This window comes from Ranitomeya variabilis, chromosome 3, assembly GCF_051348905.1.
Source record: "Ranitomeya variabilis isolate aRanVar5 chromosome 3, aRanVar5.hap1, whole genome shotgun sequence".
In the NCBI taxonomy this organism is placed as follows: Eukaryota; Metazoa; Chordata; class Amphibia; order Anura; family Dendrobatidae; genus Ranitomeya; species Ranitomeya variabilis.
In genome coordinates, this window is record NC_135234.1 from 411,248,435 (window position 1) to 411,269,562 (window position 21,128).

Sequence of the window (21,128 nt, forward strand, 5' to 3'; positions counted from 1 at the left end):
TCGTGCTACTACACTGTAAATGAAATCTTCTCTGTTGTTCACGTATTACTTTTATTCCTACTGTTCCTGTTTTCTTACTACCTCATGTCTGCCTCATGACGCAACGATGATGTCACGTCGAGTCTACAAATCAGGAGGGGCGCTGGTGAGGCAGGCAGGTATTGGGGGGTCCGCAGACCTCCCATCCAGCAGCCACAGAATACTGACGTCGCAGCTGGACCACGGTCCTGTAAGACCCCAGAATAGCCTGACAGCTCCATACTCACTCCTGAGTGGCAGTGGAGACGTAGCCAGCCAACGTGACACTACTGCACTGAAGGGTTAACTCTGCCATTGCAGACGAGTGCACGCAGCCTCCGCCCTTACACAACCCGATTACTCACTGCCCCTTTAACAAAAACCCTCACCTCTGCCCAACTTCTCCTAACGTGACGTCACTCACTAGCACCGCCCCCATTCCACAAGCTCACCCTCCCCTACAGGCTCTCCGAGCTCTGGTGCGGCTGGCTACGGAAGTGGGCGGCGCCAGGAGCGTACCAAGCCGCACAGCTGCATAAGAGGGGTGGCTGACATTCCGTCCGCGTCATAGTCTCTAACGGTAGCAGATAACTTTGTTTTCTTTTTACTGTTGATAAGATTTTCAGTATTTTTTATTTTTTTAGATTAATGTTCCTATAACCGCGACTTAAAACTTGGTATTTTTATAACGGGTTATTCTCGGACACCCCCACACTCCTTGCCCCGCACAGTGGGCAGCGGCCCTGAGTCAGCTGACGTGCGTGCGGTGTCAAGCCGGGGTGCACAGCTCGTTGTTCTTCTTACCTGGTGGCGCCGCTGAGAGGACCGGAACCGGTAAGTCGTGTGGTAGTTGTGCTTTACGGTAAAGTGCGGTGTTGGTGCTTGTTGTCACGGAGACGCGAGCTCTTGAGTCTTCATCACGTGTCTGCAGGGTCCTAGCACCGGCTGCTGCCAGATTGAACAGGTAGGATGCAGCTCTGTGCACAGTGGTGTCTATGGGAAGTATTCCGTTAGGGCAGTATAAGGCAGGACACCCGGGCATGTGCCTAGGGCCGCACACAAGTGGGGCGCTGAGATTTTATGTTACTGTGATCTGCTTCTGTAACTCTGGGCATTTTCCAGTGGTAACCCTACGTCAGGAATATAGCGGGCGCCGATATTGTTGTTCTACTGGGGAAACTTGTCGCAGGCATTATAATGTGCCCACGGACGCCGGTGTGCGGAGTGGTGTGCCCATGGATGCCAGCGTGCGGAGCGGTGTGCCCAAAGATGCCAGCGTGCGGAGCATTGTGCCCACAGACGCCTGCATGCGGAGCGGTGTGCCCATGAATGCCAGCGTGCGGAGCGGTGTGCCCAAAGATGCCAGCGTGCGGAGTGGTGTGCCCATGAATGCCAGCGTGCGGAGTGGTGTGCCCAAAGATGCCAGTGTGCGGAGCGGTGTGCCCAAAGATGCCAGCGTGCGGAGCATTGTGCCCACAGACGCCTGCATGCGGAGCGGTGTGCCCATGAATGCCAGCATACGGAGCGGTGTGCCCAAAGATGCCAGTGTGCGGAGTGGTGTGCCCATGAATGCCAGTGTGCGGAGTGGTGTGCCCAAAGATGCCAGTGTGCGGAGCGGTGTGCCCAAAGATGCCAGCGTGCGGAGTGGTGTGCCCATGGACGCCAGCGTGCGGAGCAGTGTGCCCACGGACGCTGGCGTGTGGAGTGTTGTGCTCACAGATGCCAGTGTGCGGAGCATTGTGCTCATGGACGCCGGCGTGCAGAGTGTTGTGCCCATGGACGCCGGCGTGCAGAGTGTTGTGCCCACGGACGCCGGCATGCGGAGCAGTGTGCATATGGATGCCAGCGTGCGGAGCGGTGTGCCACCATCAGCCAGTATGTGCTTCCCCGCTGGGGTTATGATCAGTCAGTGTCAGCGGTACATACAGCTAAGGTACATAGCCTCGGAGTATACAAGCCATGGGAGGCATCTCCGCTGGGAAAGCAGGGAGTGTGCGGCTGTATGTCATACTGGCTGTAGCACCGGGGGGGTTTGTCTGTGCTTCTGAGAGCCTCAGGGCAAGCAGTGGGTTCACAGCACCACACGTCAGCACCGAGAAGGAACATGACATCTAGGACGTTTTTTTTAATACTATTTTTTTTGTAAGTTTCTTTTTTTTTTTTTTTTTTGGGGGGGGGGGGGGGATAGTCTGACTATTTAAAAGGGTTGTCCACTGCCTGCTTCTAGGCTCCGGGGCGTTTGGTGCTTGGAAGAAATCCCTGCCGCCTCTCCATTAAAATGCCTCCCATGCACGTCACACTGCCCTGTGACATGCAGTGCCGTAATCCCACGCCTGCGTCATGCCCTCGCGTGGCTATGGCTGCCTTATCCGCCCTTCTATGGGCAGTGCCTTCATCAATCTTCTGGGCAAGTGCTGTTGAGTCTCTACTACTGTGTAGTGATGTGCCTGTGCAGAAGCCGGATGAAGACACTGTCCATAGAAGTGCGGATAAGGCATCCATAGCCACGCAAGTGCACGGCGCATGGGCAGGATTATGGCACTGCAACTGCACGTCACACTGACCTGTGACGCGCAGTTGCGGTGCCAAAATTCTGCCCATGCGCCATGCTGTTATGGGTACCTTATTACAGCGTCGCAACTACACGCCACAGGGCAGTGTGACGTCATGGGAGGGGGTGGTATTGCAATGAAGAGAGGAGGCAGGGATGTCTTCCAGGCACCGCACACCCCAGAGCCTGCAAGAAATCATTAACATAAGAGATTAAAATGTCATTTCTCCTCATCTAGACCACAGCCATGAGGCAGACAGGGAAGACTGGTTTCACCATTCTATTACCTGTATGCCCACAGTGATAGCTTAAGAGCGTCCCAAGGGGTGACAGATTCCCTTTAATCCCAATACACAGGTGTGTGTCTTGGGATGCCTTCTATAGGCCTAAGAAGTTCAACACATGGGGGCACGCTGGGCAAGTAGAGAGCAGAGCACAGATCCGGGACAGGTGTGTAACCATGGTATTGTGTTCAGGTCAGGAGGCCACAGCTGGATGTGTATAACCAGCCTAGCTTTTCTTGATGCAGAGAATAACCTTTATTTGCTGAAGCAGGAATACCCCTTTAAGGGCTCATACTCGCATGCGAGAATCTCGGATGAGTCTCGCACGGCAGTACCCGGCACTCAGGAGCGGAGCCTGCGGCTGCATGTATTCCTATGCGGCTTCTGAGTGGCAGGTGCAGTGCTGGGTATTGACGTGCGAGACTCCTCCGAGTTTCTCACAAGTGAGTATGAGCCCTAACTGAAAGTCCCCTGCTGTGCTATTCACATTTCATATCGAGCAGCAGTGAACAAGTACATTGGACGTAGCCATCCTTGCTCTTCCAACCTGCTGCCCGCTATGCCATTCTGTGCGCCCTCCAGCCACCTGTGACTCCTATGGTCAGTAAGGCTCATACACTGTGGGGATAGCTGTACTCACTGTGTGGTCATCCAGACTCCTTTTGTATACAATAATGGAAGTCCTAGAAATGGAAACCCCACTTATTAGATTGAGGCATGTACAGTACTGTCGATATATATCTCAGGTAACAATACCCCCTCATATTTTCGGCGGCTTTTGGGAGTGGTACAGTCACAATATTTGGCACACAGACCAAAAGCTGGTTGTGCACTCCCTTTTTTTTCCGTTATACATTGTCTTACTGACATATCTGTGGGATAGTGTTATTGTGACACTAGTTTGATTACAATGGAATAGCCTATTATATGCCACTGATCACTTTTTGAGGACCGAATTGAACATCCATGCAATGATCTGACTATATTGGAAACACTGAATCTTTTTCTTGAAAGACCACTCTATTTTACTGATGATGGAAATGGTGGAAGTTGCCTTTCCTATTCCGTACCTGTATCAGCCCCGCTTCCCATATAGACAGCGGATCTGTATGTTGGCCTCCATTGTCATAGATCGGCACTACGTGATCCTGTAAGGCTGGCAGGCGAGATGAATTTCCACCGTTCCCTACAAGGGTGTTTATGGCAAGTTTGTGCTTATTGTGCCCATAAACTGGTTGCAGAGGTCATGGGAGGAGAGTTGATGTACTGTTGTGTAATTTTTATATAATCTGGTGCTGTTTGAGGTGTTTTGTTTGCTATCGTGAACTGGCTTTACCTTTCCTATAACAGGCAGTTCTTTCCTCTGGTCCTGTTGCAACACTTGTTGGATACCTGTCAGTTTTTTTTCTTTTAATCCTATTAGAGTGTTTAGCTCTACTATTGCATGGTTTATGAAACTATTGGCATGTGTGCCCAGGGAATAATGTTCCCCCAAACTGGTTTTTGTTAGGAATACAACTTCTTCCCATTAATAAAAAGTATAGTCAGTATAATTAATCGTGACTCTTGATGGCATTTCGCCAAATTGTATTTGGGTAGATCCGGAACACATGATAACTTATCTTGTCAGACGTCACGCCTCCCCTTAGGGTACCGTCACACAGTGCCATTTTCATCGCTACGACGGCACGATTCGTGACGTTGCAGCGTCGTATGATTATCGCTCCAGCGTCGTAGACTGCGGTCACACGTTGCAATACACAGCGCTGGAGCGATAATTTCATGACGTATTTGCGATGTAGAAGCCGTTGGTTACTGTGCGCACATCGTATACAACCTGTGTCACACGATGCAATCATGCCGCCACAGCGGGACACTAGACGACGAAAGAAAGTTTCAAACGATCTGCTACGACGTACGATTCTCAGCGGGGATCCGGATCGCAGTAGCGTGTCAGACACAACGATATCGTAAATGCATCGCTGGAACGTCACAAATCGTGCCGTCGTAGCGATCAAAATTGCACTGTGTAAAGGTACCCTTACCCATGAGATGAAAGTACAGCCAAGGGCAGGATTTACTCTTGTGCGTATGATCCTGATATACAGAACTGCATAAAATGTGCATAAAATCTTTTGTGCCTCCACACCTAATACATTGGAATCTTTGTACGGTACATTGTGTACAGGGATGTACATTATACTCAAGGGACACACTGTTACCAAAACCAGGCTAAAGAGAGCCTGTAGGCACATCGGGCTCCCCAATCCTCCAAGGCTGGGGGAGGCTTTTAGCCTCTTCTTGGAAGAGCTGGTACGTTATATAAAAATAGGTTTTAAAAAAGAAAACAGTCTGGAAAGGGGAACAAGGACACTTTGTAAGGCTTTGGGACTCCACCCTGATACTGATATCTCTAATTGAGAAGGTCTGGAACAGTCATGAACTTTTCCTTAGATGCTTCTTCATGTGCCTTGTGTAGTCAGCCAGCATCAGGAGGACATGCATATAGGAATATTGGCCTGGTAGTCATGGATGCATAGTATGGCAGAATCAGTCACTGTCTAATTGTTACATCGGCACCTCCGTGCCAATTATGCTCAATGGACGTTTGTGTGAAAGTGCAACACACGCGTCTACAGCTGGCATGAAGAAAATACAGAACCGCAGTGTATGAACATTAAGGCCAGCAGTGATAACGTGGTAGAGCGTTCACCCAGAGTTCTGTACTATGCTAGCAATCTATCTTCTGTCTGTCAGCCAAAGCTGCTGCGTAAAAGGCTTATATAACAAGGCAGTGATCCAAAACACAAAAGCAAATTTACATCTGAATGACTAACCAGAAGAATGCTTTGGATTGATCTAATCGGCATCCAGACTTAAACTCAGTAGATAAAGGTTTGTCAGGACCTGAAATGAGCGGTCCACCCACAAAAACTATCACCATATCTGCAATTCCCTTACAGCAGTGTGACAGATGCCCAATATAGTGAATGTTTGTCTAGGCCCTTCTGCTAGTACAACCGTACGATGCATGGCTTGATACTCCTTGGCGTTGTTTGGTTGCCTCTGCTCCTTCATGTAAGGTCCTCAGGGAGATCACAAATGAAGGTGGACTTCAATTGTGATGGGCTTAGTGATTTTTTTTTTTTGCCATGTTTGAGTTGTCAGAAACACGTGTGGTTGAGTGAGAATATGCATTTTTTGGCATCTAAAACATGGGTTCCTTCTTGTGTTGTAGAAAGCAGAAGATGGCTGTATTAAGGAAAATAGGTGTAGGTGTTCTCATATGGCAAACCATTTTATTTAATTTTATAAAAAAAAAAAAATCACAAATCTGCAATCGCCATAATCTACCCCACCCAGAAAATAAAGTGTACATGTTTTTACCACACAGTGAAGACTAACAAATTAAAATCTGAGAAAAAGTGGGGGAATTGACTTCACATAAGGTACACTGCATACGATGATACTGCGTGGGGATATAGTGAATAACTGAGCCACCTTACATAAAAATCAATACCTTCATTAGTAGTAGTAGTAGTAGTACAGTACCAGCAAAGCCTATGAGATTTCAGAAATCTCCTGCACACACATTGCTTTTTGTGTGATCAGTATTTTGTGCTTTGCTGCGTTTTTTGGACATAGAACATGTCTCTTCTTGAATGGGTGTTGGAAAAACGCTGCAAAAACGCAGGTATTATTATTTGCTGCATTTTTGCTGCTGAAAATCCAAGGACATTAGCATGGACAAAGAGAAAAAAAAAAAAAGCACCAAAAATGCACCTAAACCTATGTTTTTGACGCAGCTTCTTACCTGCCAAGAAGATCAGGTTTTGCTGCAGAAAAAAAAAAAAACTGCAAAAACACCCTGCTTGAACTTATCCTATGGGTATGTGCACATGTTGCGGATTTTGCTGCGGATCTGCAGCAGTTTTCCATGAGTTTACAGTACCATGTAAACCTATGGAAAACCAACTCCGCTGTGTCCATGCTGCGGAAAAAAAAGCGCAGAAATGCAGCGTTTTTTTCCATAGCATGTCAACTCTTTGTTCGGATTCCGCAGCGATTTACATCTGTTCCTCAATAGGAATCCACAGGTGTAAAACCGCAGGGGAAATCCGCACAAAAAACGCAAAATAAACCGCCGTAAATCTGCAGGTAATCCGCAGTGCAGTTTACCTGCGGATTTAGCAAAAACAGTGAGGAAAAATTCGCACACCAATCTGCAACGTGTGCACATAGCCTTACTCTCCCAATGGGGGTCCTAACATTTTCCACCAATAACAGGGAAAAACACAGGCTATAATGTAAATACCTGGGAAAAGGAAACGGTCCTAAACAGCCCTGGAAAGCCCTTCTAATATTCCCTATTTATCTGCTGCGGTTGACACCCTAGAATAAACAAGTGATGCCTCTGCTCATTATAAGGGTATGTTTCCACGTTAAGTATTAGGCTACTTTCACACTAGCATTTTTCGGCGGACGTCGCAATGCTTCGTTTAGGAGAAAAAAACGCATTCTGCAAAGTTGTCTGCAGGATGCGTTTTTTCCCCATAGACTTACATTACCGACGCATTGCGACGTATCGCCACACGTCGCAACCGTCGTGCGACGGTTGCGTTGTGTCTTGGCGCACCACCGCCACAAAAAAGTTACATGTAACGTTTTTTTGTGCGTCTAGTCCGCCATTTTCGACCGCGCATGCGCGGCCGAAACTCCACCCCCTCCTCCCCGGACCTTACAATGGGGCAACGGAGGCGTCATAAGACTGACGGTAATATTTATCTTGCGGAGATGGAGCGTCTCCGCAAGATAAATTGACATGTTGCGGTCTATAAAGATGCACTGCATGTGTGTATACGCATGGAAGCCGGAGGTGTTCCTACATGCATAGTGGAGATGGGATTTCATAAAATCCCCTACACTATGCTGTAACATCTGGCCGCTGCGGATTGGACGCTGCGGCTGTACGCAGCATCCAATCCGCAGTGTTTACTGACCATGGAAACATACCCTAAATAATAGCAAAAATTCAGACCTTAATTAGTGGTGCGACCATATGATTGATACTAAATGCCTCCTATTTAGCCCTTAAGGTACCTTCACACTAAACGACTTTGCAACGAGAACGACAACGATCCGTGACGTTGCAGTGTCCTGGATAGCGATATCGTTGTGATTGACACGCAGCAGCGATCAGGATCCCGCTGTGATATCGCTGGTCGTTGCTGAAAGTCCAGAACTTTATTTGGTCGTCAGATCGGCGTGTATCGTCGTGTTTGACAGCAAAAGCAACGATGCCAGCAATGTTTTACGGTGGTAACCAGGGTAAATATCGGGTTACTAAGCGCGGGGCCGCGCTTAGTAACCCGATATTTACCCTGGTTACCATTGTAAAAGTAAAAAAAAAAAACAGTACATATTCACCCTCTGATGTCTGTCACGTCCCCCGGCGTCCGCGCTGCTGCTCAGAGCTTCCTGCACTGAATGTCAGTGCCGGCCATAAAGCAAAGCACAGCGGTGACGTCACCGCTGTGCTTAGGGCCGGCGCTTACACAGTGCAGGGAAGCTGAAGGCGAAGGACGCGACAGACACGGCAATGTAAGTATGTAGTGTTTGTTTTTGTTTTACATTTACACTGGTAACCAGGGTAAACACCGGGTTACTAAGCGTGGCCCTGCGCTTAGTAACCCGATGTTTACCCGGGGACTTCGGCATCGTTGGTCGCTGGAGAGCTGTCTGTGTGACAGCTCTCCAGCGACCACACAGCGACGCTGCAGCGATCAGCATCGTTGTCGATATCGCTGCAGCGTAGCTTAATGTGACGGTACCTTTAAAGGGAACCTGTCACCCCCAAAATCGAGGGTGAGCTAAGCCCACCGGCATCAGGGGCTTATCTACAGCATTCTGGAATGCTGTAGATAAGCCCCCGATGTATCCTAAAAGATAAGAAAAACATGTTAGATTATACTCACCCAGGGGCGGTCCAATTCAGTGGGCGTTGCGGTCCGGTCCGGGGCCTCCCATCTTCATGGGATGACGTCCTCTTCTGGTCTTCATGCTGCGGCGCAGGCTTACTTTGTACGCCCTGTTGAGGGCAGAGCAAAGTACTGCAGTGCGCAGGCGCCGGGAAAGGTCAGAGGCGCGGCGCCTGCGCACTGCAGTTCTTTGCTCTGCCCTCAACAGGGCAGACTAAGCCTGCGCCGGAGCCGCAGCATGAAGACAAGAAGAGGACATCATCTGATGAAGATGGGAGGCGCCGGACCAGACCGCCCCTGGGTGAGTATAATCTAACCTCTTTTTCTTATCTCGTCTTCATCCTGCTTCTGCACATGCGAGTAACGGCTACTGCGCAGAGACTCGCGTGCGCAGAAGCAGGCAGAAGACACTGTCATTAGAAAGGCTGAAAAGGTACGCACAACCACTGGATTACAGCTCTGCAACTGCACATCACTGGGCAGTGTGACTTGCATGGGAGGGGGGTGCCATTATATAATGGAGAAGAGGCAGGGATTTCTTCCAGGCACCGCACGCCACGCCCCAGAGCTTGGAAGAAATCATTAACATAAAAGATTAAAAGTGCATTTCTCAACATCTAGTCAGCAGCTATGAGGCATACAGGTAAGACTAGTTTAACAATTACATTATCTATATGCCCATAATAGTGGCATAAAAGCGTCCCAGGGGGTGACAGATTCCCTTTAAAGTACAGGGATCATAGATTACTGTCACCCCTGTGTCTCCTTCCAATGCTTTTCACACCATGTTAAAGAAGCACTCCCATCAAAGTTTTTATTCTCTTAATACATTGCCGTCATCATATTACATAGCACTGTGTACTTACAATTGCTCATTTTGCCTTTCTGCCCAGCTAATTATTCTCTCTGCTCTATGTAGAAACAGGAAGTCTCTTTTCTATGCATTTATCATTCCCTTTTCAACCCCTGACTACCAGCTGCTCCCCTCCTCCCCCTGCCAGGGACCTTTTGCATTGACTTATGACTCATGCAGAGAAAATTGACCTCCTGTTTCTACATAGAGCTTAGAAGGATTCAGCTAGTCAGTTTTTAATCACATGATGTCATAGACTTGATGGAAAAGAGAAGAATTAAGTGGGTAGAAGGGCAAAATGAGCAATTGCAAGTACACAGTGCCATATGATTGCAATATACTAAGAGATGAAAGTTTTCATGTGCTTTCTTAACTGGGGTTCATCTGTGGGCCATCAGCAAGAAAGTGGAGAAATCCAGTGTGTTATCCTAAATCTATTGCATGGTATCCAAATGTATGGCCATGGATAACGGAGTGTGTTCTCCCGCTGTGCCAATATCTATAAAATGGCTTCCTCAGTTCGATGTCCTTGGCAATTTAGGATGCAGAAATCTAACCACAGCTATACATGACAGCGGCTCTTGGTGGCTCACTTGATGAGCATACGCCCAATACAAAGTACCAAGTCACTGCCAGAATGAATAATCAGTAGCATATACCTGATGGGTTTCAGGCTGTGTGCACACTTTGCGGGTGACCGCTGCGGGTTCTCCCGCAGCTGATTTGATAAATCTGCAGGGCAAAACCGCTGTGGTTATCCCTGCAGATTTATTGCGGTTTGTTCCGCGGTTTTCGCTGCGGGTTTCAGCCTATACTGTTGATGCTGCATATGCAGCAATATGCAGCATCAATAGTAATGTTAAAATAAAAAAAAAAAGTTTATATACTCAGCCTCTGACATCCCGATCTCCTCGGCGCTGCACCCGGCGGTCTGGTTCCAAAGATGATGTGCGAGAAGGACCCTTCGTGACGTCACGGTCATGTGACCGCGACGTCACCGCAGGTCCTGTTCGCACAGCAACTCTGACCGGTCGGCCGCGTGTTTTATTTTAATTCTTTTTTTTACACACAAATATGGTTCCCAGGGCCTGGAGGAGAGTCTCCTCTCCTCCACCCCGGGTACCACACGCACATTATCCGCTTACTTCCCGCAACGTGGGCGCAGCCCCATGCGGGAAGTAAGCGGTTCAATGCATTCCTATGGGTGCAGAATCGCAGCGATTCTGCACAAAGAAGTGACATGCTGCGGAATGTAAACCACGGCGTTTCTGCACGTTTTTTTCCTGCAGCATGTGCACAGCGGATTGCGGTTTCCATAGGTTTACATGTAAATGTAAACGCAAAGGAAACTGCAGCGGACCCGCAGCGGCAAAATCGCGGCAGTTCCGCGGTAAAAACCGCAAAGTGTGAACATGGCCTCAGAGATAAAAGATGAATTCACGGCAATGGTGGAATTGCATTTTTTTTTCCTATTTCACTGCACAAATTATGTTTCATATTTTTTTTTTTTGCATTTTTCTATATATTATAGGGTTAATGAATTTTTAGCATTCACTACAACTCGCACTTCTGGAAGGACACATTGAATAAAAAAACCCATCTTGCAGTGATGCAATGAAGATTCCCCGACAGCCTGTTTATGTATGCGTTCTTCAATCGCATCCACGCTGTCTGACCTTACTGTCTGTTCATCCTATGAATACAGTGATTGAATAAATCTGTGCTCATATCTGGATATTTCTCCAATTTGTTTCTAAGCCTCCTACACTACAAATTATAAAAAGGAATAGCTGTTGTGCAATGTGGCGATGAGATGTCATATTACGTGCAGATTGCTATCTTTGTACTGCATGTCACATTGTGAAATATGCCCTGTGCACAGCACAAAAAAAAAAAAAAAAAAAAAAAGATTTCTGGACACAGCAGCAAGATAGATCAAGACCTAATGTGTTATGTTGGTAGTAGAAATGAGCGAATCGCGTTGATGGGAACCAGCCATCGTCATTTATTACAATACAGAAGACTGCATAAGCCAAAGAAAAGTGGTGTAGCTGGACAGGCTTCCTCATAATGCATGGTATAGTGCAGCCAATGTGGGTGGGACTAATGTAGCCTGTATAAAAGCACAGGCAGGGGCATACAGCAGCCATTTTGTGGTGAACCTGGATAATGTGAGGACAGCTAAGCAATAGAGATGGGGAGCGAGAGCCATAAAACACTGGATAAATATTAGTGGCACAGCAATAAAGTACACTTACCATTTTATTACATGTAGCCATGTTGAGGTCACTTTGATATTGCTAATGCTATGTTTGCATCACGTTTGAAATGAGTTGCCCACCAGCCTAGGAGACCTTATTGGGGCAATTGAAGGACTTTCAAAAAAATTTTGTAGCAAAATTGGTGAATTCAAAAGATTAGTTCATCCCTAGTAGGTAATGATGGTATACTGCCAAAGTCTCTGCTTTCATGTTACTAAGTAGGTGCCATAAATCTGCTATCTGATTGCTTAAAGTGAAACTGCTTGTGGCTTTTTCAGAACTAGTTTTTAAGCAGTTTGTGTCTTTTGTGCTTTTGTTGTCCAGCTCCCTATTATCCCCAGGCCTCGCCATAAGTGTTTATAGGCAGAAAGGGTTACTTGATCCCTCACTGAAGACAGATTTGTAGACAGATCTGGGTAGTTTTCCAGAGTGAATGATTAGTGCAGGGAAACAAAAAAGGTGTGGAAAAATAAGCATTTTTCCATATTATGATAGTTATGTAATTTTAGTTCTTGATGCTCAGTCATCGTTGAAATCTGTATGCTTTTTATTAAAGGGGGTGTCCAAACTTGAGAAATAAGTCTGCGGTCACTCTGCCAAATCCTGACGGCGGTCATGCAAGTTACAATCATGTGACTGCATGTGTGCGATCTGCATGATTGTAGCCACGTGCCGGCCTAGATGTCTTTGGCGTCTCGTAATAGTAATGAATTTAGAGAGGCACATGAGTTAGGTGACAAATGAAGAGTACGTGTGGTCCTACTAGCATTGGGGATGCAGGCGACTTCTGACAGAGTTGGAATCTCACGCTGTCGTGATATGGCGATCCGCACTCTCTTAAAATGACGCAGACTTTTGTCCCAAGCGCTGACAACCCCTTTATAACTTATTAATTGAACAGGTATTCAGGCGGTGTGCTGTTCTAGACCAAAGGGAACAGATAATCACCTGCCAAATAAACGTACCATGAAAATGTGTGCTTGGCAAATCCTATTCATGGGTGTGCCCAGTTGGCAAGTAGCATAATTGCTGTAGTTTCCTTTGGAAATCCTTGAGTCTCTCCTTTTTGGCACATGGGGGATGGGTTTGTGTATTAATAAGAGACACAATGGTAACCCTGATTTTGTGCATTCATCACAGCCAAGAACACGAGATTTACTGCCTGCTGTCAGCCTTGACTTTCAAGATCATAGATCTATTTACCATAAATTTACAAAAAGCAGTTTGAGGCCACGGGCTGGCTGAAGCCGCAGAGATGGGAGCAGGGATCGCTGTATGCGTGCAGTGATAATATAGGGGTTTATACGGATTTTATAACCGTGCTATTCGATATATAAATGGTATATGTAAGCCATATTACCCAAGTGCGGAATCCATTGGCCAGGTGAGCGTCCCTCATCATGTTTCATGCCTTGTACTGTAGTGTTGTGTGGTGGTGTCATGGCAGTTGTCTCCTTGGGAACCATGATACATGGGAGACAATAAGCTAGCTATAGGCGGATCAGCTTCTCTCTTTCAGTTGTGTAGATGTTGACAAAATGACTAATCGCACTGGGCACATTTAACAAATCCATCTGTCGCCTGTAGCAGCCAATCTCAGTGCTGCTTACATTTCACCACAGGAAAGCTGAGTGCCTATTGGTTGAGTTATGCTTACAAAGACCGTTTTGATAAATGAGAACCCACAGCTTTCTCTGATTTTAGGATGGCTGCCGGTATAATATGTGCCTGGAGTCCGTCATGCCATACTGGAAGCTTCTCCTTGCTCGAGATGAAGAGACCTTAGACGAGCATCCGTTATCAGTGTGTTGTATGTGTGACCAATGGAGAGGACACTGACGCAATAATAAGCTGAGAGGAAATGCACTCGAGCGACTCTTCATATGGACCAATGATTTGTGTGAGGGGAAAATCCCACCCATCCAATATGAAGACGGGCGCCCGAAGCTGACCGGCCCGAGTTCTAGCACCTGTGATAAGGGCATGCTCACACTGCGTGCCTATACAACCAACATGTGGTAATTGTACTGTTGGTTATTGTATGTCAGCTGCACATATATTATTGGGCACCTCCAAAAAGCAGATCGTTTTTCTATTTTTTTTTTTCACCTTTGCAGCCTATGAAAGTTGTGCAACGGTTTGGCTAGCGTGCGTTTTCATTCATATGTCCCATTTTTGCATATGAGTATTAGCCATGATTTTCATCACGAATAGCACTCATACCCATGATAGTCTATGGGGCCATGCAGATGTCGTTGCCTTTTTTTTTTTTTTCTTTCTTTCTGACCACAGAAAATATCAGAAATGTCCGATTTTTTATTTAGGAGATCAGAACAAAATCATCAGTTTTGTTAATGGGTCTGATGTTCATGGACTGTCAGAATGGAGAAGGTGGAGGTTTTTTTTGTTTTTTGTTTTTTTTAAATTTTTCTGTATAGGAGTAAAGGTACCTTCACACTGAACAACTTAACAACGATATCGCTAATCGCTAGCGATCCGTGACGTTGCAGCGTCCTGGATAGCGATATCGTTGTGTTTGACACGCAGCAGCGATCAGGATCCTGCTGTGATATCATTGGTCGGAGCTAGAAGGCCAGCACCTTATTTCGTCGCTGGATCACCCGCTGACATCGCTGAATCGGTGTGTGTGACACGGATTCAGCGATGTTTTTACTGGTAACCAGGGTAAACATCGGGTTACTAAGCGCAGGGCCGCGCTTAGTAACCCGATGTTTACCCTGGTTACCAGTGTAAATGTTAAAAAAAACAAACACTACATACTTACATTACGGTGTCTGTCGGGTCCCCTGGCGTCCGCGTCCCTTACACAGTGCAGGGAAGCGGACGCCGGGGGACCCGACAGACACCGGAATGTAAGTATGTAGTGTTTGTTTTTTTTTAACATTTACACTGGTAACCAGGGTAAACATCGGGTTACTAAGCGCGCCCTGCGCTTAGTAACCCGATGTTTACCCTGGTTACCCGGGGACTTCGGCATCGTTGGTCGCTGGAGAGCTGTCTGTGTGACAGCTCTCCAGCGACCACACAACGACGAAACAGCGACGCTGCAGCGATCGGCATCGTTGTCTATATCGCTGCAGCGTCGCTTAATGTGACGGTACCTTAAGGTACCGTCACACTAGGCGATATCGCCAGCGATCCGTGACGTTGCAGCGACCTGGATAGCGATATCGCTGTATTTGACACGCAGCAGCGATCTGGATCCCGCTGTGAAATTGCTGGTCGCTGCTAGAAGGTCTGCACTTTATTTGGTCGCTAGGTCGCCGTGTATCGCCGTGTTTGACAGCAAAAGCAAGGATACCAGCGATATTTTACACTGGTAACCAGGGTAAACATCGGGTTACTAAGCGCAGGGCCGCGCTTAGTAACCCGATGTTTACCCTGGTTACCAGCGTAAAAGTTAAAAAAACAAACAGCACATACTCACCAGCGCGTCCCCCAGCCTCTGCTTCCTGACACTGACTGAGCGCCGGCCCTAAACTGAAAGTGAAAGCACAGCGGTGACGTCACCGCTCTGCTGTTAGGGCCGGAGCTCAGTCAGTGTCAGGAAGCAGAGGCTGGGGGACGCGCTGGTGAGTATGTGCTGTTTGTTTTTTTAACTTTTACGCTGGTAACCAGGGTAAACATCGGGTTACTAAGCGCGGCCCTGCGCTTAGCAACCCGATGCTTACCCTGGTTACCCGGGGATCTCGGCATCGTTGGTCGCTGGAGAGCGGTCTGTGTGACAGCTCTGCAGCGACCAAACAGCGACGCTGCAGCGATCGGCATCGCTGTCGCTATCGCTGCAGCGTCGCTTAATGTGACGGTACCTTTAAAGTTCTGGACTTCTACCTCCGACCAGCGATATCACAGCAGGATCCAGATCGCTGCTGCGTGTCAAACACAACGTTGTTAAGTTGTTCAGTGTGAAGGTACCTTAACGTAATCAATGGGCATTCGGGGTATGTTCTTGTGTTATGTTTATATCCTATCATGTATTGGACAGCATGGCTCTTGTAACTGCGGCATGGCGCCTCCATTTTTTTTTTTTTTTTTTTAGCCTGAGCAAGCAGTGTAACTGCTGGTGATTTGTCTTCTGTCTTTGCTGGGTAATGGTTATAAGAAGAAATCACGTCCTTGCCTCTTGGGTTTTGCTACAATATTGCACTGCAAGCCAGAAAAGCGTCTTGGGTCTACGGTCATGCCGTTTCCTTCCCTTTTTTCTACTAGAAGATGTAGCATGACTCAGTAATTGTTTCCAAGTGAATATGCCGGTGTCATTGGGGGCAAGAATACGAAATCATCCAATGTGTGGCTGTCTGTAGTGGCCGATCCGACTTCCCGTGAATCCAGGCGAGGAACTTGCTGTAGTATGCAGGATCTCTAATTGGTGAGGGCTCATACCCATCAGCAGTTGTGGAGCTCGGCACAAGCTGGTTCACAAGGATGCTCCTGTCCAATGAACTGTGCTTTGCTTGAACTTTTCACCGCTTTCTTGGCAAGTGTGCCATGGTTTTTATAAAAGGGCTTTTTGAAAAGCGTCCATTCCTGTATTTATCATTGCCCTCATTTTACTATTTTTTTTCACAAGATTTTCATGCAGCCAGATTGCTTTGGAAGAAAATGTCTAGAATGTGTCCACCTCCTTCAGACACTTTCCTGGCTAGTCCATGCATATTACATGTGCTCCATTTCATGCATCAGCTTTGTAATGTCTTTGCGAGAAGACAAGTAATAAAGTACAGATAATAATCTTTATTTTTTTTATATAGCGCTAACATATTCCACAGCGCTTTACAGTTTGTACACATTATCATCGCTGTCCCCAATGGGGCTCACAATCTAAATACAGACAAGTCAGAAGGCTGGTATTCTGCTGCCCATCATCGTTTTTGTTTTCGCCAGAACTGCACTATTACCTTTGCTCCTTGGTTAAGTCATGATCTACCTTGAACTAAAGCACAATTTGCTTGTTCTGTGCTTATGATAACTTCACAATCCACCTCTGAATACCGACTAGCTTGCGTGTAACCGCTTTTATAGCTTTACAGATCTTCATTCACATTTGTGATTTACTTTTATCGTTTTCTGTCTCCTAAGTTGTTTTTTTTTTTTTTTATGTTTTACTGTAATGGGCCTTACATTTGCCTCAACACTTTTTTTTTTTTTATTTTATTTTTTTATTTATATAAATATATATATAAATGGCTGAATTGGTTGGAAGGGATAAAATATGCAAGTGTGTACATAGCTGCATATTTTTAAAGGGATAAGGGGAAAGCACCTTTAATGGAGGAGCCAGTACAGAACATCTAGCTCAGTGATGTAACTTCGACAACCAAGTTAAATTGAATATGTAATTTAATACTATGCTATTTTCAGCTGCAGCATTTTTTTTGTTTTTTTCAGAATTTTTTTTTTCCATACATCATTATAGCAGTCTTTTTTTTTTTTTTTTCTGGAGATATTCGTCATATATTGCAGTCATTATACTATATAGCACTGTGTACTTAAAATTGCTCATTTTGTATTTATACCCAGGTAATTCTTCTCTTTTCCATTAGGTCTATGATGTCATGTAATTAAAAACGGACTAGCTGAATCTTCCTAAGCTCTATGTAGGAATAAGAGATCAATTTTCCCTGTAGGAGTCATCAATCGCTGCAAAATTCCCAGGCGGGGGGAGCAGAGCAGTCAGGTCAGAAATTGATGAGGGGAATGATTTCTGCAGGAACAAGAGACTTTCTGTTTCTACTAGAGCAGAGAAAAGAGAATAATTAGCTGGGCAGAAAGGCAAAATGAGCAATTGTAAGTATACAGTGCTAAATATGATGACTGCAATATATTAAGAGGATAGAAACTTTGATGGGAGTGTGTCTTTATATTATATCATTCTAACTGTCTCAACTTGGATAATTTGCTACATACGGTGTTAGGCCTCATTCACATGTCATTTGCTACATACTGTTAGGTCGGGATCCCACTAGCGAAACACATCCGATGCAATATGCTATTGACACTGGGCTCCTGCTCTGCTGTGACCGTGAGCTGAGTGTCATGCTACTGTGCAGAGAAATTAATTTCCCTGTCCCTGTCTCCTCGGCTGCTGGCATCGGTGGGAATCGCACCGCACCTGGGTTTCCCACCCAGATGTATGTGGGCGCATACGACCTTAATTTGACATGCAATCATCGTGTGTGTGTGTGTGTATATATATATATATATATATATATATATATATATATATATATATATATATATATATATATATATATATATATATATATATATATATATATAATATCCTGTGGTTCCGTTCTCGATCAGACAGGGAAAATAAAAATATATAAAAAATTATATATATATATATATATATACAGTATATTATATATTACAGTACCAGCAAAACCTATGAGACTGCTTTTTGTAAGCCGCTTCTTTACTGCCAAGAGAGCAGGTTTTGCCTGCAGAGAAAATCGCAGCAAAAACGCATTGTGTGAACTTATGGCCCCATTCACACATTCTTTGCTACATACTTTGTTAGGCCTCATTCACATGTATTTTATCCATTTTTTTTTTTTTTTTCCAGAAATACAATACTTGCCTGTTAGGCTATATGCACACGTCCGCAGATCCGCAGCGGATCTGCAGCTGCGGGTCCGCAGCAGCTTTCCATTTGTTTACAGTACAATGTAAACCTATGGAAAACGCAATCCGCAGTGCCCATGCTGTGGAAAAAAATCCGCTGAAACGCTGCAGGTTACATTCCACAGCATGTCAATTCTTTGTGCGGATTCTGCAGCGGTTTACAGCTGCTCCATAATAGGAATCTGCAGGTGTAAAACCGCAGGTGGACTCCACACAAAATCCGCTGCGGAAAAATCTGCAGAGCTCCATTCTACGTGTGCACATACCCTTATAGTCTATGGGGGTGTTTTTTTGGGTTTTTTTTTTTACGTACTGTGTGTTCGTACAAAACTCAAGAGACATTTCCATTTTCTACGGTATCATGGATGAAAAGGGTCCATAAAAAACACATACAGTTCATGGAATGGCATCTGTGTGCTGTCTGTATTTAACATTGAAAAGCATAGGAGAAGCTTTGTCATTTTATCTATCCATGAAAAACACAGTGATGGAGGGGCGGACGGATAGACCCCAAACACTGATGACACTAGTACCAATTTTTTCATTACCATTTTATACAGCTTGTAGTAGTGGTTGCAGGAGGGGTTTGTTTTTTAATTTTAAAGAGTAACTAAACGTTCGTTTGTTTTTTTTTTTTTTGTTTGTTTGTTTTTTAATATTTAGTAAGCACTTAATTGCAGATCTGTGGGGTCCGGGTCCTGGGAACCTTACCAATGCTGCAATAGACTCCAGAGAAGTGGAGCGTTGCAGCGTATGCTTTCTATTGAGGCTTGCCTTGTGTGAAATCTCAGACAGGAGCTATGCGCTAAGGTTTTCTGAGCAGTGCATTTCTCAAGAGTCTATTTTGTGATTGATTGGGGTCTCTGGACCGGGACCTTCAGCATCATGAAGGCTAAATATGAAACCTCTGTAAAAAAAAAAATAAAAAAAAAATGTAGTATTTTTTAAATAAATAGTGTTGTCTGGCACTATGGTAATGATTTGGCCATTATTGCTGGCTTGATGTGGGAATCGGACATCCCGTAGGACTCCGCTGAGACTTGGAGCTGCAGCATTCTGAAATTCCTGTGTACAGATCCTAAACTACACCATTCCCCATGTAGTGGCCATTCTCAGGTACTGCAGCTCTGATCATTCCCTTCAGTGGGAGCAGAGTTGCAGTTAGAGAGCATATCCAAATCAAGTAAATTATATCTGCAGGCTGCTGTGGAGGCAACACAAAAGATGCAGCAGTAGCCTTAGTAGTCAAATAATGAGAAAAGAATATGCGGCACTCGCCCCAAAATTGCTGAAAGAATCGTGAACTTTATTGAAGAGATGCAGTGAAATCCATCCGTTTAGGGCATCTGAGCGATAAGCGCACAGAGGGATGCGGTATTGAAGCGTGGACGCATCCCTCTGTGCGCTTATTGCTCTGATGCCCTAAACGGATGGATTTCACTGCATCTCTTCAATAAAGTTCACGATTCTTTCAGCAATTTTGGGGTGAGTGCCGCATATTCTTTTCTCATTATTTGGATTCTTGTGCATATATCTATGCTGAGCACCACGAAACCCCTTAGAATCGTGACGCCCGTACACCAGCTGTCCACTCCAAGTCTCGCTGATAAGATCTCACATAGCTCTAGTGCCGTTCTGCCTTTTGACTTTATTAGACTGTAGCCTTAGTAGTGCTGAGAAATACACAAACACTGAATGTAGGCAGTAAGGGCATCATGGTGGCTCAGTGCTTGGTACTGCAGCCTTGCAGCGCTGGGGTCCTGGGTTCAGATCCCACCAAGGACAACATCTTCAATGAGTTTAACACAAACAAAGGGAGTAAAGAAATCCACATAGACATAATTATATATAAAAAACGTGTATAACGCTTTATTACAATAAATCCAACAGTATATCAGCAAGACAATACATCAAAAAGCTGCAAAAACGTGCTGTAAGCACTATGCAGATAAGGGACAATAAGGAGGAAACATGACAGAAACTAAGTAAGGGGGGAGTACTTAAATACATCCTTTTGGCAACAGACATAAGCCAGAATCATTTATAAAGGTCCCACAGGTATCCCATAGCCGTAGATAAGAAAAGTTATATGCAACATATCGCAGGCTTACCCATTGTAGTCATCAGGGAAAGTACCCCCACCTTCTCAGCACCCCCGGACATACGTTTCGCTAAATAGCTTTCTCAACAGTACCCTGCTTATGTCTGTTGCCAAAAGGATGTATTTAAGTACTCCCCCCCCCCCCCCCCCCCCCCCCTTACTTAGTTTCCGTCATGTTTCCTCCTTATTGTCCCTTCTTATCTGCATAGTGCTTACAGCATGGTTTTGCAGCTTTTTGATGTATTGTCTTGCTGATTTACTGTTGGATTTATTGTGATAAAGCGTTATATACATTTTTTAGATATAATTATGTCTATGTGGATTTCTTTACTCCCTTTGTTTGTGTCGATCTTTATTTGGAGTAGTCCTGGAGATTTGGTGCCCTTTGGGCAATTTGGGAGAGCGGAGGTTCCTTGCTCTCGGTTACAACTTAC

General features: G+C 45.5%; 1 protein-coding gene across 1 annotated transcript in view; it reads left to right on the forward strand.

The window, feature by feature from the left end:
* The first annotated feature begins 582 nt into the window (after window positions 1–582).
* Window positions 583–21,128, forward strand: part of POR (cytochrome p450 oxidoreductase) — a 70,486-nt gene continuing 49,940 nt past the window's right edge. Inside the window, exon 1 of the mRNA XM_077296275.1 lies at window positions 583–852. The gene's annotated coding sequence lies outside the window, so the exon portion shown is untranslated. The remainder of the gene's footprint in view (window positions 853–21,128) is intronic.